A 12,390-nucleotide genomic window follows, 5' to 3' on the forward strand; every position below is an offset into this window, starting at 1 on the left:
TGCGCAGAATGTTGACAGGAAACGAACTCCGTGCACTGATTACGGCAGGGCTACCATCGCTACGAGACGAGCCATTACGGAAACGTTAAAATCTTCGCCCGGACAGGGACTTGAACCCTGGACCCTTAGGTTAAAAGCCTAATGCTCTACCGACTGAGCTATCCGGGCTCACGCTCGTTGTGGATGGAGCGGCTGCAAGCAATGTAAATAACTGGAACGCGTGTGTAGGCGTACTACGGTAATTTCTGGCTTCTGGCGCAACTGGCGACTTCACCGACTTCCCACTGACGCTGGTAGCAGCCCAACCACGGACCAGTGCCTCTTCTCCCTTTATTCCGGTGCCGACAGTAATTGCATCATGTGCCTGTTTTCCCCGATTACGTTCGGTCGAAGCTTCGGAAGGTGGGCGACAAACGACAGTTCGAAGGCCAAAACATGGAGCGTTGTGTGCGCAAAAACTTCCGTTCCAGTACCGGGAATGGAACCCGGGCCTCCTGGGTGAAAGCCAGGTATCCTAGCCACTAGACCACACCGGATTTGCTCAATAAGCGTGAGGTTTTCTCCGTCTCCTCTCGTATTTCGTGCTGAATCTGGACTCAGTGCAGTTCTCCGTTTGCGAGCATATTTGCGCCTACAGACTGGCATGGCGCACAGCCCGAAATTGACTATTCATTATTTTACTCCTAACAAGGGAGGAGAAAGATCAAAGTTGTACGTTGTCATAATTGGAAATAAACGTATTGACGCTGAGGCGTAGACTCCTTATGGATAACGAACGACAATTAAGTTCGTTCCCTAGCAACAGCAACGCCGTTAATTCAGCCATGATGTACAGCAAATTAAATGCCCCGGGTGAGGATCGAACTCACGACCTTAAGACTATGAGACTTACGCGCTACCTACTGCGCTACCGAGGCACGTTGCAAGTAACGTTACAGGAAACTTGGTAAGTCTCTCATATTAGAGATAGACAGTTCGCGCTTTCTCAAGAATCTGTTGTGTTGCTACACGTGCTTTCCCTACTTGCTAGATTAAACTGCTGCCGCAGTTTTTTCAACGGAACGCAGCACTGCCCGAGGTTACAGTACATCGCCCTTGCGGCACCTGAACACAGCGGCCTGTTGGGACAGGCCGACGTCAGAGTTCAGAAATAGCATACGACCGTTCAAGTACGGTCTATTGCGTGCTGCGTGTATGGTTCCTCTCACAGCGAATCCTGCTATACATTCCTGAGGCTGACGCAGCTCAGGCGAGGAATCGGCGCGGCAGCATTATAGCGAGAACAGCAGAACGATGCATCGGCCGGGAATCGAACCCGGGCCGTCCGCATGCTAAGCGAGCATTCACCAATTTTTTTTCTTTCTTCTCATTTCTTTCGTTGCATTTGTTGGGGGCGGACGTCCGATGGCGCCCGTTCAAGTTCATCGTTGACTCGGTCTTTTATTACAGAGGGCAGATAACTCTCAGACCGAACACGCTGAGCTATGTTGCCGGCAAGCCTTAAGATTATGAGACTTACGCGCTGCCTACTGCACTACTGAGGCACATGCCATTGAACCAGCGATGCTCGTCAAGCTGCCCGTGCTTCCCGAGCACTTTTCTGCAGGGGAAAGTGGGATTGCCACCCAGCGACGTCGGATACAACCGAAAAAAGTGCTACACACGCGGAGTGCTCCACTACACTGCCTTAAAACGAATGCTCATCTCTATCGTGTGAGTAACCTTGCGGCCGCGGCGACTAGTCTTGCCCAAAGACGCAGCGTGCGTGGAGGCGCTACCCGAATGCGTGTGGATGCACCCTCCTACCTCGAAAAGCGCCTGCAGCTACTATCACCGTGGGCCGCTGCTGGCGGGCAGGAAGCCGACACAGCGGGGCGTTGCGAGCAGCGGCTGTGCGGTGGTGGTGTAATGGTGAGCATAGTTGCCTTCCAAGCAGTTGATCCGGGTTCGATTCCCGGCCACCGCAAATGGCGCTAGTTTTTTTCGTATGAGTATGTGAGCCGGGTGCTGTTAAATGAAGGTTTTTTTCGTCGTAGCTCCACGCAGACCATCCTGTAGTATGTCCCGACTTGTCCCGACTTTGCTCGGCTGACGCGAAAGCTGACGCTTGGAATTCGCCCTTATCAAAAGGACAGGCACTATAAACGGCTGTGAGAGGCGAGGTGTGGAGAGGTACCAAATCGACAGGCAATCTGCGAAATTTTCTGCTCGTTGTTCTTAAACAAAAAAAAGAAAAATCCGACGCAGTCGGTAGGACTCGAACCTACGCTCCCAGAGGGAATCTGATTTCTAGTCAGACGCCTTAACCACTCGGCCACGACTGCTCGTAACCCAAGCTTCCCTGGAATCGTGAAAAATCCAACCGGTCTGCGCAGAATGTTGACAGGAAACGAACTCCGTGCACTGATTACGGCAGGGCTACCATCGCTACGAGACGAGCCATTACGGAAACGTTAAAATCTTCGCCCGGACAGGGACTTGAACCCTGGACCCTTAGGTTAAAAGCCTAATGCTCTACCGACTGAGCTATCCGGGCTCACGCTCGTTGTGGATGGAGCGGCTGCAAGCAATGTAAATAACTGGAACGCGTGTGTAGGCGTACTACGGTAATTTCTGGCTTCTGGCGCAACTGGCGACTTCACCGACTTCCCACTGACGCTGGTAGCAGCCCAACCACGGACCAGTGCCTCTTCTCCCTTTATTCCGGTGCCGACAGTAATTGCATCATGTGCCTGTTTTCCCCGATTACGTTCGGTCGAAGCTTCGGAAGGTGGGCGACAAACGACAGTTCGAAGGCCAAAACATGGAGCGTTGTGTGCGCAAAAACTTCCGTTCCAGTACCGGGAATGGAACCCGGGCCTCCTGGGTGAAAGCCAGGTATCCTAGCCACTAGACCACACCGGATTTGCTCAATAAGCGTGAGGTTTTCTCCGTCTCCTCTCGTATTTCGTGCTGAATCTGGACTCAGTGCAGTTCTCCGTTTGCGAGCATATTTGCGCCTACAGACTGGCATGGCGCACAGCCCGAAATTGACTATTCATTATTTTACTCCTAACAAGGGAGGAGAAAGATCAAAGTTGTACGTTGTCATAATTGGAAATAAACGTATTGACGCTGAGGCGTAGACTCCTTATGGATAACGAACGACAATTAAGTTCGTTCCCTAGCAACAGCAACGCCGTTAATTCAGCCATGATGTACAGCAAATTAAATGCCCCGGGTGAGGATCGAACTCACGACCTTAAGACTATGAGACTTACGCGCTACCTACTGCGCTACCGAGGCACGTTGCAAGTAACGTTACAGGAAACTTGGTAAGTCTCTCATATTAGAGATAGACAGTTCGCGCTTTCTCAAGAATCTGTTGTGTTGCTACACGTGCTTTCCCTACTTGCTAGATTAAACTGCTGCCGCAGTTTTTTCAACGGAACGCAGCACTGCCCGAGGTTACAGTACATCGCCCTTGCGGCACCTGAACACAGCGGCCTGTTGGGACAGGCCGACGTCAGAGTTCAGAAATAGCATACGACCGTTCAAGTACGGTCTATTGCGTGCTGCGTGTATGGTTCCTCTCACAGCGAATCCTGCTATACATTCCTGAGGCTGACGCAGCTCAGGCGAGGAATCGGCGCGGCAGCATTATAGCGAGAACAGCAGAACGATGCATCGGCCGGGAATCGAACCCGGGCCGTCCGCATGCTAAGCGAGCATTCACCAATTTTTTTTCTTTCTTCTCATTTCTTTCGTTGCATTTGTTGGGGGCGGACGTCCGATGGCGCCCGTTCAAGTTCATCGTTGACTCGGTCTTTTATTACAGAGGGCAGATAACTCTCAGACCGAACACGCTGAGCTATGTTGCCGGCAAGCCTTAAGATTATGAGACTTACGCGCTGCCTACTGCACTACTGAGGCACATGCCATTGAACCAGCGATGCTCGTCAAGCTGCCCGTGCTTCCCGAGCACTTTTCTGCAGGGGAAAGTGGGATTGCCACCCAGCGACGTCGGATACAACCGAAAAAAGTGCTACACACGCGGAGTGCTCCACTACACTGCCTTAAAACGAATGCTCATCTCTATCGTGTGAGTAACCTTGCGGCCGCGGCGACTAGTCTTGCCCAAAGACGCAGCGTGCGTGGAGGCGCTACCCGAATGCGTGTGGATGCACCCTCCTACCTCGAAAAGCGCCTGCAGCTACTATCACCGTGGGCCGCTGCTGGCGGGCAGGAAGCCGACACAGCGGGGCGTTGCGAGCAGCGGCTGTGCGGTGGTGGTGTAATGGTGAGCATAGTTGCCTTCCAAGCAGTTGATCCGGGTTCGATTCCCGGCCACCGCAAATGGCGCTAGTTTTTTTCGTATGAGTATGTGAGCCGGGTGCTGTTAAATGAAGGTTTTTTTCGTCGTAGCTCCACGCAGACCATCCTGTAGTATGTCCCGACTTGTCCCGACTTTGCTCGGCTGACGCGAAAGCTGACGCTTGGAATTCGCCCTTATCAAAAGGACAGGCACTATAAACGGCTGTGAGAGGCGAGGTGTGGAGAGGTACCAAATCGACAGGCAATCTGCGAAATTTTCTGCTCGTTGTTCTTAAACAAAAAAAAGAAAAATCCGACGCAGTCGGTAGGACTCGAACCTACGCTCCCAGAGGGAATCTGATTTCTAGTCAGACGCCTTAACCACTCGGCCACGACTGCTCGTAACCCAAGCTTCCCTGGAATCGTGAAAAATCCAACCGGTCTGCGCAGAATGTTGACAGGAAACGAACTCCGTGCACTGATTACGGCAGGGCTACCATCGCTACGAGACGAGCCATTACGGAAACGTTAAAATCTTCGCCCGGACAGGGACTTGAACCCTGGACCCTTAGGTTAAAAGCCTAATGCTCTACCGACTGAGCTATCCGGGCTCACGCTCGTTGTGGATGGAGCGGCTGCAAGCAATGTAAATAACTGGAACGCGTGTGTAGGCGTACTACGGTAATTTCTGGCTTCTGGCGCAACTGGCGACTTCACCGACTTCCCACTGACGCTGGTAGCAGCCCAACCACGGACCAGTGCCTCTTCTCCCTTTATTCCGGTGCCGACAGTAATTGCATCATGTGCCTGTTTTCCCCGATTACGTTCGGTCGAAGCTTCGGAAGGTGGGCGACAAACGACAGTTCGAAGGCCAAAACATGGAGCGTTGTGTGCGCAAACACTTCCGTTCCAGTACCGGGAATGGAACCCGGGCCTACTGGGTGAAAGCCAGGTATCCTAGCCACTAGACCACACCGGATTTGCTCGATAAGCGTGAGGTTTTCTCCGTCTCCTCTCGTATTTCGTGCTGAATCTGGACTCAGTGCAGTTCTCCGTTTGCGAGCATATTTGCGCCTACAGACTGGCATGGCGCACAGCCCGAAATTGACTATTCATTATTTTACTCCTAACAAGGGAGGAGAAAGATCAAAGTTGTACGTTGTCATAATTGGAAATAAACGTATTGACGCTGAGGCGTAGACTCCTTATGGATAACGAACGACAATTAAGTTCGTTCCCTAGCAACAGCAACGCCGTTAATTCAGCCATGATGTACAGCAAATTAAATGCCCCGGGTGAGGATCGAACTCACGACCTTAAGACTATGAGACTTACGCGCTACCTACTGCGCTACCGAGGCACGTTGCAAGTAACGTTACAGGAAACTTGGTAAGTCTCTCATATTAGAGATAGACAGTTCGCGCTTTCTCAAGAATCTGTTGTGTTGCTACACGTGCTTTCCCTACTTGCTAGATTAAACTGCTGCCGCAGTTTTTTCAACGGAACGCAGCACTGCCCGAGGTTACAGTACATCGCCCTTGCGGCACCTGAACACAGCGGCCTGTTGGGACAGGCCGACGTCAGAGTTCAGAAATAGCATACGACCGTTCAAGTACGGTCTATTGCGTGCTGCGTGTATGGTTCCTCTCACAGCGAATCCTGCTATACATTCCTGAGGCTGACGCAGCTCAGGCGAGGAATCGGCGCGGCAGCATTATAGCGAGAACAGCAGAACGATGCATCGGCCGGGAATCGAACCCGGGCCGTCCGCATGCTAAGCGAGCATTCACCAATTTTTTTTCTTTCTTCTCATTTCTTTCGTTGCATTTGTTGGGGGCGGACGTCCGATGGCGCCCGTTCAAGTTCATCGTTGACTCGGTCTTTTATTACAGAGGGCAGATAACTCTCAGACCGAACACGCTGAGCTATGTTGCCGGCAAGCCTTAAGATTATGAGACTTACGCGCTGCCTACTGCACTACTGAGGCACATGCCATTGAACCAGCGATGCTCGTCAAGCTGCCCGTGCTTCCCGAGCACTTTTCTGCAGGGGAAAGTGGGATTGCCACCCAGCGACGTCGGATACAACCGAAAAAAGTGCTACACACGCGGAGTGCTCCACTACACTGCCTTAAAACGAATGCTCATCTCTATCGTGTGAGTAACCTTGCGGCCGCGGCGACTAGTCTTGCCCAAAGACGCAGCGTGCGTGGAGGCGCTACCCGAATGCGTGTGGATGCACCCTCCTACCTCGAAAAGCGCCTGCAGCTACTATCACCGTGGGCCGCTGCTGGCGGGCAGGAAGCCGACACAGCGGGGCGTTGCGAGCAGCGGCTGTGCGGTGGTGGTGTAATGGTGAGCATAGTTGCCTTCCAAGCAGTTGATCCGGGTTCGATTCCCGGCCACCGCAAATGGCGCTAGTTTTTTTCGTATGAGTATGTGAGCCGGGTGCTGTTAAATGAAGGTTTTTTTCGTCGTAGCTCCACGCAGACCATCCTGTAGTATGTCCCGACTTGTCCCGACTTTGCTCGGCTGACGCGAAAGCTGACGCTTGGAATTCGCCCTTATCAAAAGGACAGGCACTATAAACGGCTGTGAGAGGCGAGGTGTGGAGAGGTACCAAATCGACAGGCAATCTGCGAAATTTTCTGCTCGTTGTTCTTAAACAAAAAAAAGAAAAATCCGACGCAGTCGGTAGGACTCGAACCTACGCTCCCAGAGGGAATCTGATTTCTAGTCAGACGCCTTAACCACTCGGCCACGACTGCTCGTAACCCAAGCTTCCCTGGAATCGTGAAAAATCCAACCGGTCTGCGCAGAATGTTGACAGGAAACGAACTCCGTGCACTGATTACGGCAGGGCTACCATCGCTACGAGACGAGCCATTACGGAAACGTTAAAATCTTCGCCCGGACAGGGACTTGAACCCTGGACCCTTAGGTTAAAAGCCTAATGCTCTACCGACTGAGCTATCCGGGCTCACGCTCGTTGTGGATGGAGCAGCTGCAAGCAATGTAAATAACTGGAACGCGTGTGTAGGCGTACTACGGTAATTTCTGGCTTCTGGCGCAACTGGCGACTTCACCGACTTCCCACTGACGCTGGTAGCAGCCCAACCACGGACCAGTGCCTCTTCTCCCTTTATTCCGGTGCCGACAGTAATTGCATCATGTGCCTGTTTTCCTCGATTACGTTCGGTCGAAGCTTCGGAAGGTGGGCGACAAACGACAGTTCGAAGGCCAAAACATGGAGCGTTGTGTGCGCAAACACTTCCGTTCCAGTACCGGGAATGGAACCCGGGCCTACTGGGTGAAAGCCAGGTATCCTAGCCACTAGACCACACCGGATTTGCTCGATAAGCGTGAGGTTTTCTCCGTCTCCTCTCGTATTTCGTGCTGAATCTGGACTCAGTGCAGTTCTCCGTTTGCGAGCATATTTGCGCCTACAGACTGGCATGGCGCACAGCCCGAAATTGACTATTCATTATTTTACTCCTAACAAGGGAGGAGAAAGATCAAAGTTGTACGTTGTCATAATTGGAAATAAACGTATTGACGCTGAGGCGTAGACTCCTTATGGATAACGAACGACAATTAAGTTCGTTCCCTAGCAACAGCAACGCCGTTAATTCAGCCATGATGTACAGCAAATTAAATGCCCCGGGTGAGGATCGAACTCACGACCTTAAGACTATGAGACTTACGCGCTACCTACTGCGCTACCGAGGCACGTTGCAAGTAACGTTACAGGAAACTTGGTAAGTCTCTCATATTAGAGATAGACAGTTCGCGCTTTCTCAAGAATCTGTTGTGTTGCTACACGTGCTTTCCCTACTTGCTAGATTAAACTGCTGCCGCAGTTTTTTCAACGGAACGCAGCACTGCCCGAGGTTACAGTACATCGCCCTTGCGGCACCTGAACACAGCGGCCTGTTGGGACAGGCCGACGTCAGAGTTCAGAAATAGCATACGACCGTTCAAGTACGGTCTATTGCGTGCTGCGTGTATGGTTCCTCTCACAGCGAATCCTGCTATACATTCCTGAGGCTGACGCAGCTCAGGCGAGGAATCGGCGCGGCAGCATTATAGCGAGAACAGCAGAACGATGCATCGGCCGGGAATCGAACCCGTGCCGTCCGCATGCTAAGCGAGCATTCACCAATTTTTTTTTTTTCTTCTCATTTCTTTCGTTGCATTTGTTGGGGGCGGACGTCCGATGGCGCCCGTTCAAGTTCATCGTTGACTCGGTCTTTTATTACAGAGGGCAGATAACTCTCAGACCGAACACGCTGAGCTATGTTGCCGGCAAGCCTTAAGATTATGAGACTTACGCGCTGCCTACTGCACTACTGAGGCACATGCCATTGAACCAGCGATGCTCGTCAAGCTGCCCGTGCTTCCCGAGCACTTTTCTGCAGGGGAAAGTGGGATTGCCACCCAGCGACGTCGGATACAACCGAAAAAAGTGCTACACACGCGGAGTGCTCTACTACACTGCCTTAAAACGAATGCTCATCTCTATCGTGTGAGTAACCTTGCGGCCGCGGCGACTAGTCTTGCCCAAAGACGCAGCGTGCGTGGAGGCGCTACCCGAATGCGTGTGGATGCACCCTCCTACCTCGAAAAGCGCCTGCAGCTACTATCACCGTGGGCCGCTGCTGGCGGGCAGGAAGCCGACACAGCGGGGCGTTGCGAGCAGCGGCTGTGCGGTGGTGGTGTAATGGTGAGCATAGTTGCCTTCCAAGCAGTTGATCCGGGTTCGATTCCCGGCCACCGCAAATGGCGCTAGTTTTTTTCGTATGAGTATGTGAGCCGGGTGCTGTTAAATGAAGGTTTTTTTCGTCGTAGCTCCACGCAGACCATCCTGTAGTATGTCCCGACTTGTCCCGACTTTGCTCGGCTGACGCGAAAGCTGACGCTTGGAATTCGCCCTTATCAAAAGGACAGGCACTATAAACGGCTGTGAGAGGCGAGGTGTGGAGAGGTACCAAATCGACAGGCAATCTGCGAAATTTTCTGCTCGTTGTTCTTAAACAAAAAAAAGAAAAATCCGACGCAGTCGGTAGGACTCGAACCTACGCTCCCAGAGGGAATCTGATTTCTAGTCAGACGCCTTAACCACTCGGCCACGACTGCTCGTAACCCAAGCTTCCCTGGAATCGTGAAAAATCCAACCGGTCTGCGCAGAATGTTGACAGGAAACGAACTCCGTGCACTGATTACGGCAGGGCTACCATCGCTACGAGACGAGCCATTACGGAAACGTTAAAATCTTCGCCCGGACAGGGACTTGAACCCTGGACCCTTAGGTTAAAAGCCTAATGCTCTACCGACTGAGCTATCCGGGCTCACGCTCGTTGTGGATGGAGCAGCTGCAAGCAATGTAAATAACTGGAACGCGTGTGTAGGCGTACTACGGTAATTTCTGGCTTCTGGCGCAACTGGCGACTTCACCGACTTCCCACTGACGCTGGTAGCAGCCCAACCACGGACCAGTGCCTCTTCTCCCTTTATTCCGGTGCCGACAGTAATTGCATCATGTGCCTGTTTTCCTCGATTACGTTCGGTCGAAGCTTCGGAAGGTGGGCGACAAACGACAGTTCGAAGGCCAAAACATGGAGCGTTGTGTGCGCAAACACTTCCGTTCCAGTACCGGGAATGGAACCCGGGCCTACTGGGTGAAAGCCAGGTATCCTAGCCACTAGACCACACCGGATTTGCTCGATAAGCGTGAGGTTTTCTCCGTCTCCTCTCGTATTTCGTGCTGAATCTGGACTCAGTGCAGTTCTCCGTTTGCGAGCATATTTGCGCCTACAGACTGGCATGGCGCACAGCCCGAAATTGACTATTCATTATTTTACTCCTAACAAGGGAGGAGAAAGATCAAAGTTGTACGTTGTCATAATTGGAAATAAACGTATTGACGCTGAGGCGTAGACTCCTTATGGATAACGAACGACAATTAAGTTCGTTCCCTAGCAACAGCAACGCCGTTAATTCAGCCATGATGTACAGCAAATTAAATGCCCCGGGTGAGGATCGAACTCACGACCTTAAGACTATGAGACTTACGCGCTACCTACTGCGCTACCGAGGCACGTTGCAAGTAACGTTACAGGAAACTTGGTAAGTCTCTCATATTAGAGATAGACAGTTCGCGCTTTCTCAAGAATCTGTTGTGTTGCTACACGTGCTTTCCCTACTTGCTAGATTAAACTGCTGCCGCAGTTTTTTCAACGGAACGCAGCACTGCCCGAGGTTACAGTACATCGCCCTTGCGGCACCTGAACACAGCGGCCTGTTGGGACAGGCCGACGTCAGAGTTCAGAAATAGCATACGACCGTTCAAGTACGGTCTATTGCGTGCTGCGTGTATGGTTCCTCTCACAGCGAATCCTGCTATACATTCCTGAGGCTGACGCAGCTCAGGCGAGGAATCGGCGCGGCAGCATTATAGCGAGAACAGCAGAACGATGCATCGGCCGGGAATCGAACCCGTGCCGTCCGCATGCTAAGCGAGCATTCACCAATTTTTTTTTTTTCTTCTCATTTCTTTCGTTGCATTTGTTGGGGGCGGACGTCCGATGGCGCCCGTTCAAGTTCATCGTTGACTCGGTCTTTTATTACAGAGGGCAGATAACTCTCAGACCGAACACGCTGAGCTATGTTGCCGGCAAGCCTTAAGATTATGAGACTTACGCGCTGCCTACTGCACTACTGAGGCACATGCCATTGAACCAGCGATGCTCGTCAAGCTGCCCGTGCTTCCCGAGCACTTTTCTGCAGGGGAAAGTGGGATTGCCACCCAGCGACGTCGGATACAACCGAAAAAAGTGCTACACACGCGGAGTGCTCTACTACACTGCCTTAAAACGAATGCTCATCTCTATCGTGTGAGTAACCTTGCGGCCGCGGCGACTAGTCTTGCCCAAAGACGCAGCGTGCGTGGAGGCGCTACCCGAATGCGTGTGGATGCACCCTCCTACCTCGAAAAGCGCCTGCAGCTACTATCACCGTGGGCCGCTGCTGGCGGGCAGGAAGCCGACACAGCGGGGCGTTGCGAGCAGCGGCTGTGCGGTGGTGGTGTAATGGTGAGCATAGTTGCCTTCCAAGCAGTTGATCCGGGTTCGATTCCCGGCCACCGCAAATGGCGCTAGTTTTTTTCGTATGAGTATGTGAGCCGGGTGCTGTTAAATGAAGGTTTTTTTCGTCGTAGCTCCACGCAGACCATCCTGTAGTATGTCCCGACTTGTCCCGACTTTGCTCGGCTGACGCGAAAGCTGACGCTTGGAATTCGCCCTTATCAAAAGGACAGGCACTATAAACGGCTGTGAGAGGCGAGGTGTGGAGAGGTACCAAATCGACAGGCAATCTGCGAAATTTTCTGCTCGTTGTTCTTAAACAAAAAAAAGAAAAATCCGACGCAGTCGGTAGGACTCGAACCTACGCTCCCAGAGGGAATCTGATTTCTAGTCAGACGCCTTAACCACTCGGCCACGACTGCTCGTAACCCAAGCTTCCCTGGAATCGTGAAAAATCCAACCGGTCTGCGCAGAATGTTGACAGGAAACGAACTCCGTGCACTGATTACGGCAGGGCTACCATCGCTACGAGACGAGCCATTACGGAAACGTTAAAATCTTCGCCCGGACAGGGACTTGAACCCTGGACCCTTAGGTTAAAAGCCTAATGCTCTACCGACTGAGCTATCCGGGCTCACGCTCGTTGTGGATGGAGCGGCTGCAAGCAATGTAAATAACTGGAACGCGTGTGTAGGCGTACTACGGTAATTTCTGGCTTCTGGCGCAACTGGCGACTTCACCGACTTCCCACTGACGCTGGTAGCAGCCCAACCACGGACCAGTGCCTCTTCTCCCTTTATTCCGGTGCCGACAGTAATTGCATCATGTGCCTGTTTTCCCCGATTACGTTCGGTCGAAGCTTCGGAAGGTGGGCGACAAACGACAGTTCGAAGGCCAAAACATGGAGCGTTGTGTGCGCAAAAACTTCCGTTCCAGTACCGGGAATGGAACCCGGGCCTCCTGGGTGAAAGCCAGGTATCCTAGCCACTAGACCACACCGGATTTGCTCAATAAGC

At 52.3% G+C, this 12,390-nt stretch overlaps 27 non-coding genes across 27 annotated transcripts; 5 read left to right on the forward strand and 22 right to left on the reverse strand.

Moving 5' to 3' along the window:
* Positions 1-95: 95 nt before the first annotated feature.
* Positions 96-168, reverse strand: Trnak-uuu. Its single transcript has one exon. It is a non-coding gene; the product is annotated as a tRNA-Lys (tRNA).
* A 296-nt stretch (positions 169-464) lies between these two features.
* Trnae-uuc lies at positions 465-536 on the reverse strand. Its single transcript has one exon. It is a non-coding gene; the product is annotated as a tRNA-Glu (tRNA).
* A 308-nt stretch (positions 537-844) lies between these two features.
* Trnam-cau lies at positions 845-917 on the reverse strand. The gene has a single exon. It is a non-coding gene; the product is annotated as a tRNA-Met (tRNA).
* Positions 918-1,894: 977 nt separating this feature from the next.
* Positions 1,895-1,966, forward strand: Trnag-ucc. Its single transcript has one exon. It is a non-coding gene; the product is annotated as a tRNA-Gly (tRNA).
* A 276-nt stretch (positions 1,967-2,242) lies between these two features.
* Positions 2,243-2,324, reverse strand: Trnas-aga. The gene has a single exon. It is a non-coding gene; the product is annotated as a tRNA-Ser (tRNA).
* A 139-nt stretch (positions 2,325-2,463) lies between these two features.
* Positions 2,464-2,536, reverse strand: Trnak-uuu. Its single transcript has one exon. It is a non-coding gene; the product is annotated as a tRNA-Lys (tRNA).
* A 296-nt stretch (positions 2,537-2,832) lies between these two features.
* Positions 2,833-2,904, reverse strand: Trnae-uuc. Its single transcript has one exon. It is a non-coding gene; the product is annotated as a tRNA-Glu (tRNA).
* A 308-nt stretch (positions 2,905-3,212) lies between these two features.
* On the reverse strand, positions 3,213-3,285 carry Trnam-cau. The gene has a single exon. It is a non-coding gene; the product is annotated as a tRNA-Met (tRNA).
* Positions 3,286-4,262: 977 nt separating this feature from the next.
* Trnag-ucc lies at positions 4,263-4,334 on the forward strand. The gene has a single exon. It is a non-coding gene; the product is annotated as a tRNA-Gly (tRNA).
* Positions 4,335-4,610: 276 nt separating this feature from the next.
* On the reverse strand, positions 4,611-4,692 carry Trnas-aga. Its single transcript has one exon. It is a non-coding gene; the product is annotated as a tRNA-Ser (tRNA).
* Positions 4,693-4,831: 139 nt separating this feature from the next.
* Trnak-uuu lies at positions 4,832-4,904 on the reverse strand. The gene has a single exon. It is a non-coding gene; the product is annotated as a tRNA-Lys (tRNA).
* Positions 4,905-5,200: 296 nt separating this feature from the next.
* Trnae-uuc lies at positions 5,201-5,272 on the reverse strand. The gene has a single exon. It is a non-coding gene; the product is annotated as a tRNA-Glu (tRNA).
* Positions 5,273-5,580: 308 nt separating this feature from the next.
* On the reverse strand, positions 5,581-5,653 carry Trnam-cau. The gene has a single exon. It is a non-coding gene; the product is annotated as a tRNA-Met (tRNA).
* A 977-nt stretch (positions 5,654-6,630) lies between these two features.
* Trnag-ucc lies at positions 6,631-6,702 on the forward strand. Its single transcript has one exon. It is a non-coding gene; the product is annotated as a tRNA-Gly (tRNA).
* Positions 6,703-6,978: 276 nt separating this feature from the next.
* On the reverse strand, positions 6,979-7,060 carry Trnas-aga. Its single transcript has one exon. It is a non-coding gene; the product is annotated as a tRNA-Ser (tRNA).
* Positions 7,061-7,199: 139 nt separating this feature from the next.
* On the reverse strand, positions 7,200-7,272 carry Trnak-uuu. Its single transcript has one exon. It is a non-coding gene; the product is annotated as a tRNA-Lys (tRNA).
* Positions 7,273-7,568: 296 nt separating this feature from the next.
* On the reverse strand, positions 7,569-7,640 carry Trnae-uuc. Its single transcript has one exon. It is a non-coding gene; the product is annotated as a tRNA-Glu (tRNA).
* Positions 7,641-7,948: 308 nt separating this feature from the next.
* Positions 7,949-8,021, reverse strand: Trnam-cau. Its single transcript has one exon. It is a non-coding gene; the product is annotated as a tRNA-Met (tRNA).
* Positions 8,022-8,998: 977 nt separating this feature from the next.
* On the forward strand, positions 8,999-9,070 carry Trnag-ucc. Its single transcript has one exon. It is a non-coding gene; the product is annotated as a tRNA-Gly (tRNA).
* A 276-nt stretch (positions 9,071-9,346) lies between these two features.
* Positions 9,347-9,428, reverse strand: Trnas-aga. The gene has a single exon. It is a non-coding gene; the product is annotated as a tRNA-Ser (tRNA).
* Positions 9,429-9,567: 139 nt separating this feature from the next.
* Trnak-uuu lies at positions 9,568-9,640 on the reverse strand. Its single transcript has one exon. It is a non-coding gene; the product is annotated as a tRNA-Lys (tRNA).
* A 296-nt stretch (positions 9,641-9,936) lies between these two features.
* Positions 9,937-10,008, reverse strand: Trnae-uuc. Its single transcript has one exon. It is a non-coding gene; the product is annotated as a tRNA-Glu (tRNA).
* A 308-nt stretch (positions 10,009-10,316) lies between these two features.
* On the reverse strand, positions 10,317-10,389 carry Trnam-cau. The gene has a single exon. It is a non-coding gene; the product is annotated as a tRNA-Met (tRNA).
* Positions 10,390-11,366: 977 nt separating this feature from the next.
* Positions 11,367-11,438, forward strand: Trnag-ucc. Its single transcript has one exon. It is a non-coding gene; the product is annotated as a tRNA-Gly (tRNA).
* A 276-nt stretch (positions 11,439-11,714) lies between these two features.
* Trnas-aga lies at positions 11,715-11,796 on the reverse strand. The gene has a single exon. It is a non-coding gene; the product is annotated as a tRNA-Ser (tRNA).
* A 139-nt stretch (positions 11,797-11,935) lies between these two features.
* Trnak-uuu lies at positions 11,936-12,008 on the reverse strand. Its single transcript has one exon. It is a non-coding gene; the product is annotated as a tRNA-Lys (tRNA).
* A 296-nt stretch (positions 12,009-12,304) lies between these two features.
* Positions 12,305-12,376, reverse strand: Trnae-uuc. Its single transcript has one exon. It is a non-coding gene; the product is annotated as a tRNA-Glu (tRNA).
* Positions 12,377-12,390: the final 14 nt, after the last annotated feature.

Source organism: Schistocerca piceifrons, unplaced genomic scaffold (genome assembly GCF_021461385.2).
Source record: "Schistocerca piceifrons isolate TAMUIC-IGC-003096 unplaced genomic scaffold, iqSchPice1.1 HiC_scaffold_1053, whole genome shotgun sequence".
NCBI classification, from domain to species: Eukaryota; Metazoa; Arthropoda; class Insecta; order Orthoptera; family Acrididae; genus Schistocerca; species Schistocerca piceifrons.